The sequence below is a fragment of the Myotis davidii genome, unplaced genomic scaffold (genome assembly GCF_000327345.1).
Source record: "Myotis davidii unplaced genomic scaffold, ASM32734v1 scaffold5178, whole genome shotgun sequence".
NCBI lineage: Eukaryota > Metazoa > Chordata > Mammalia > Chiroptera > Vespertilionidae > Myotis > Myotis davidii.
Genome location: NW_006289735.1, coordinates 6,948 through 12,974, shown reverse-complemented (window position 1 = coordinate 12,974; position 6,027 = coordinate 6,948). Strand labels below are relative to the sequence as shown.

Sequence of the window (6,027 nt, the reverse complement as noted above, 5' to 3'; positions counted from 1 at the left end):
TCCTTTCAATGTGCATGAATCCGTGCACTGGGTCACTAGTATATAATAAAAACTCAGTATTTTTATGGTGATGGTTCATGGTTCATGGTTCGCTAGAAAATCTCGTGAACCATGAGAGCTTTGGCAGCCTGTATCTCACCTAAAAACAATTTTCAGAGCCTAGTTGCATTTATTCCTCAGGTGCATGTTTAGTTGTCAGGTCATACAAACTTTCAATCTTGCAAGATCCATATGAAAAAAAAACCAAAAAACAGAGAGCGTGCATGTTTACTGGAGAATATTTTTCCAGGCCTCCACTCCTCTTTTCTCCATGGCTCCCAGTGGTTTAGACTGCTTTGGCTTTGTACCTGAGTCCTGTTCATTTCTAAATGATTAACATGAGACCCTCCGGAAAGAATAGACCCAAAACCCATATTGTACCATCCCTACTGAACACCTGAGGGTTCACAAAGTCACATATGCAACTTCCTTCTTCCAGAATGACCCCACAGTCTCCCACTACACCAGGGAAGATGACAGACACTGTGCCTGGCTTTCTGGGCAAGGTTTAGGTCCTTTAATAGGGTGTTGTGGATCCACCACTATAACCCAAAACAGCCACTATAGCTTTGGAAATTTTGGTGTGAGATTGGGCACAAGGAGGAAAAGGTTTCAATTTGGCTAATCTGAAGCACTCACCAAATTAGGGGCAATATGACTGTCTTTTTAAAGGCAAGCAGTTCCTCTACTGACTCCACCCCATCTGTGCTTCCTGGCTCGGCGGGTTAGAAGGAAGCAAACACTTCATCCTCACAGTCAAAGCAAAAGCCCACACACAAATAGATTCTCTGGAGAAAACCTGAGAGCTCATCAACTCGAGGTAAAGAAGGTGAGTCTAGCTGAGAAGGGGTCCTGGGTGGCAGAGCTGTGGGGGCTGTAAGTTCAGGGAGTGTGCAGGGTATGGGTTCTGGTCTCAGGAGAGACCTGGTTCTGTGCCAGCAGCACAGTGGGGGGTGGAGTGATTACAGAGGGTAGTGGCACATGGTAGAGAGGGGAGTCAGGAGTTTTATTAGCACAATGTTCATGTCTCATTTAAACAAGACACATTTGTGCTTACTTGTGCACCTTTATGCATTTGCTGCTGTGATAGACACTGAGGGCTGCCTGATAAGCCCTCCTCTTCCCTGGATAGGAAATGAGTGCCCCCAAGGCAGTTCTTTAGAGCTCAAAGGCAATTTAGAGACAACCCTGTCTAACTCCCTCTTTTTACTGAAAAAGAAGCAGGATCGCAGGGTGTTATGACTCTACAGGTTGCCCACATCACTAAGGGCAGAGGAAATCTAAACTGCAGGTTGCTGAATCCTTCCCATCATTTAGTAGAAACTGTGACCCCAGTAGTGTGACATGTCAGGTGAGGAGCGGGTGTCGTGGGGAGAGGGTTGGCTATTCTGGAGGAGCAATGTATGTGAAACCCTCCTGTTAGCTTCCCTAGTTACAGGCTTCCTGCCAGTTCTCCATTCTGTAAAGAGTGTGGACTTCCTTCCCTGTCCTCTCTTGTTCTAACTCTTACTCTATGGGATTTTAGAATGATGGGCCTGAGAAGAAACTAAGAAGAGACTGTGTGCGCAGTGGTTAGGGGGGGAAGTGGTAGTCAGACGGACTTTGAATTGGATCCCTTCTCTGCCTGTTAACTGTTGGCACCGTGACCGTGGGCAAATGTCTAAGTATTTTTGAGCCACATCAATGTCCTTATTTTAAAAGTTAGAAAAATAAAATTAGCATTTTGGGACAGTACATGAGATAATGTATAAGACACTTATCAGGGTGCTTAGTATAGAATATTCGATAGTGGTTTCATTACACAGGTTAAAATTTTTATTGTGGAAAAAGTTTTAACTTTTCAATGATTAAGAGACTAGTACAAGGAACCTCCATGTACCTACACCAGGCTTCAATGATTACCAATTGATGCCAATTTTGTTTCATCTATGTACTCACTACTCCCTACACACCTCACATTTTTTTGAAGCATTCATCAGACATTGTTTCAGTAAATATTTGAAACCATTTAAAATATTAACATAATCAGACTTCAAAAAGCAAGTAGAAATTTTAGAAAATTACCACTTGCATGCAGATTTCTCTGATTGTCTCATAATTTAAAAAATTGTTTGAAGTCAGATCCAAATAAGATCCATAAATCACAGTTGTTTGATTTCTCTTAAATTTATCTTAATATGTAGGTTTCCAACCTTCCCTGTTACTTTCTGGGAAGTTTCTCTGGTGAGAAAAGGGAAGTCTTTTATCCAACAGAACCAGGCAAGGTACATTTTGTTGATTTCATCCTCATGGTGTGATTTCACCTGCTCATCTAGTTCTGGTGTTTTGTGTGAATTTATTTTAAAGGAGACATTTGATCAGATTCAGGTTTGACTGTTTTTTGGTGGGAATGCTTCATGGGTGCAGCTGTCAACTTCCATCAGAAGGCTTGATCCTTTCTGTTTTTTTGTCTATGTTCAGAACAATGAAATGCTTTCCTCGCAGGCTCCCAATGGGGTTATGGACTACTTTTAAGAAGAAGGCCTGACCGGTTTGGTTCAGTGGCTAGAGCAACAGCCTGTGGACTCAAAGGTCCCAGGTTCGATTCCGGTCAAGGGCATGTACTTTGGTTGCGGGCACATCCCCAGTAAGGGGTGTGCAGGAGGCAGCTGATCGATGTTTCTAACTCTCTATCCCTCTCCCTTCCTCTCTGTAAAAAAATCAATAAAATATATTTAAAAAAAGAAGAAGGCCTTGCTATGAACTCATGGATTTCACATATTTGATTCATTGGAATTATTATTGATACTCAAATTGTACCATCTTTGTCCAGTTGGATTCTCTTGAAGTTGACTCATAAGTCCTTTTGATAAATTCCTGAAGAATTTTTTAGAGCATCCTGGCTTTCTAGTTGACAAGAGAGTGTAGACTCAACTCAGATATTTCCTGCCTACTCCTAAAATCAATACTTTCTCCTTAGAACCCTAATTGTTTGGTGGGAAATGAATGGCATTTGAAGACTACACTCTGGTCACTAAGGGTGCTCTTTGTCACTGGGCTCATCATTAACTCTATGCCTTTTGAATGGACTTCAAAAGTACACACACACACACACAACATTAAAAATAGGATTTGTTTTGAAAAAAATTTTAATTCAGGTTTTGATTTTTTTTTGGGGGGGGGGGCTTAGTACAACCCTTCTAGATATGGACAATGAAATTATTGCATTTTCAAGTTACTTGGACCAATTTCTTATGTGGTTTATGCACCATATAAAATGCAATTAGATTTGTTCATTTCATTTGCTTTCAATATCTTAAAACATAATTTTTGTTGTATAATTATGTAAACTACCTTCATGGTTTCAAGATCAAAGCTATGAAATCTTAGTGTTACAAAGACATCTAGTTTCCAGCTTCTGTCCCTGTCACCTCTACCCTGCTTCTCCCATTCTCATGTAAATAATGTTTTGTTGGTTTAGTTTTCAGAGTATCCTATTACCTTTTCATATATATGAAAAAAGTATATTATGTTTTATACATGTAATTCATATTCCTCTTATTAGAGAAATGGTAGGTAGACTCTACATTATTTTCTTCACTTTGTTTTTTTGTTTTGCTTTGTTTCACTTAATGATACATCCTGGAGATCTCTCCATGCTGGTACATAGAGACTCATCTCATGCCTTTTCACAGTTGGATAGTACTTCACTGTAATATATGTGAATATACCTTAGTTTATTCCTACAAATGGCCATTTTATAGGTTTTTGGCTTTTTGCTTTTACAAAGCATGAAGCAATAAATAGGTTTATGTATTTTTTTTCTATACTTTTGTCAGTGTAGTTTAGGAAAAATCCTAAAATTGGGGATTGATAATCAAAGGGAAAATGCCTATTTACTTTTGCAGCACAGTACTAACTTCTCTGTAGAGTTTGGACTGATTTTCCATTCTCACCAGCCATGCAGGAGAGGCCCTGCTTTTGCCATACCTTTACCTACAGATTAGGCCAGCAAATGTTTGGATTGTTGCCTAACCTAGAGGTGAGAAATAGTACCTCATCTCAGAAATAGAGGTGTAATGTTAATTTATTTTACTTTTTGTGCTTTGATTTATTTTCCCTATTATGAGTGTATGTTAATATATTTTGATATATTCAAGACACACTTTAATTTCTTTTTCTCTGGGTGTTTATTCCTATATCTTGGTCCATTTTCTATTGAGTTGTAGGGTTTTTGTTTCTGTTCTTCTTAAATTTTTTAAATTTTATTTTCTTTTTTAAAGTATTACAAATAATAGTACATATGTCTTCTTCTTTTCCCCATTGACCTTCCCCTGGCCTCCCCTATGCCGGCACAAGCTCTTATCCAAACCCTCAGTGTCTTGTGTCCACTGGCTATGTTTATATGCATGCATATAAGTCCTTCGATTGATCTTTTACACCTATAACAGAAATATTCACCCCTTTGATATAAGTTGGAAAATGTTTCTTTCCCTGGTGTGACATTTTTGCTTTAATTTGTCTACAATTTTTTTTGTCCTACATTATGTGTGAGATTTTCATATAATCATACTTATTAATCTTTTTCCTTATTCTTTTTCAAATCTTATAAATATTTTCCTTATTTTACAAAAAAAAATTACTCATGATTTTTTCTATTATTTATATGGATTCGTTTTTTACTTTTAAACTTCTAATCAACCTGGAATTTGAATGGCATGAGGGAATAAATGTAGTTTTATCTTTTTCCAAATGGTTTACAGTTACCCCAAAGTTGCATTATTAGTCCGTCTTCCTCCCATTGATGTGAGATTCTGCCTTACTGAATCTAACTGTAACATAATGGAATGGAATATAAATGAATAGAGTCTGATTAATTTGGTCTATTTCTGAATTTTCTGCTTTTATTTCACTGTTCTCTCTATCTATGAACCAACATCATACTGCTTTAATCATAGAAACTATGATGCTTGACTCCAGAAAGAGCTAGTCCTCTCTTCTTGTTGTTTTTCTTAATAGGTCCAGATAACTTTCTTTTTTATTCATCCAAATGAACCTTATAATCCATTATTTGAAGTTTATAATGTGATACTTAACTTTATAAGCCACTGTTTATCACCTGCGTGAAAAAAGATGCAGACCCAAAAAATTACTTCACTTATATTGAATCATGTTAAGGAAGTATCTATTTTTTTTTCCTTCATACAAAGACTTTATAATCCACTTTTTATCATTTGTAGGGGAAAAGCTTATGATCAAAATTCCCATAATGAGTCATCCTAGTATTTCTGAAATAAATCATAAAATCATGGGGTATTACTTTTTTAGTGTCAAATACTTTATTTAAAAATTTTGTATTAATATTTCCAAATGAGACACATCTGTAGCTTTACTTATTGGTGAAGTCTTTGTTAGCCTTTGGGATCACTATAACACTTAATTCATATAAGAATTGAAAGATTTCCCTCTTTTTAATATGACCGGGGATAGCTCAAATCACACTGAGATGATCAGATCCTCAAAGCCTGAAGTGAGTTCCCCTGTGAAAGGATCTGGACCTTGTACTCTTTTTTGGGGAGACTCTGCTCTATTATTTCTTCCATAATAATTGAACTGTGTCATCTCTCCATACTTTTTGTGTGTGTGTGTGTGTGAATATAGCTGTGAGGGAAGGAGGCCTGGCCATCCTGGCTGGCCTTTCTTTTTTTTTTTTATGAAATCTTTATTGTTCAGATTATTACATTTGTTCCTCTTTTTTTTTCCCCATAACTCCCCTCCACCCAGTTCCCACCCCACTCTCCGCCCTCGCTCCCCACCCACTGTGCTCATCCCTTGGTGCACAATTTTTGTCCAGTCTCTTCCCGCACCGCCCACACCCCTTTCCCCCCAAGAATAGTCAGTCCATTCCCTTTCTATGTCCCCGATTCTATTATAATCACCAGTCCATTCTGTTTATCAGATTATTTATTCACTTGATTCTTAGATTCACTTGTTGCTAGATGTGTATTT

General features: G+C 37.7%; 1 protein-coding gene across 2 annotated transcripts in view; it reads left to right on the top strand.

Moving 5' to 3' along the window:
• The first annotated feature begins 751 nt into the window (after positions 1–751).
• Positions 752–6,027, top strand: part of LOC102752468 (GTPase IMAP family member 7) — a 7,925-nt gene continuing 2,649 nt past the window's right edge. The window contains exons 1-2 of one of the 2 annotated variants that reach the window (XM_015563015.1): positions 752–868; positions 2,524–2,610. The gene's annotated coding sequence lies outside the window, so the exon portion shown is untranslated. The remainder of the gene's footprint in view (positions 869–2,523; positions 2,611–6,027) is intronic. The other variant, XM_006762320.2, reaches the window with a different exon arrangement.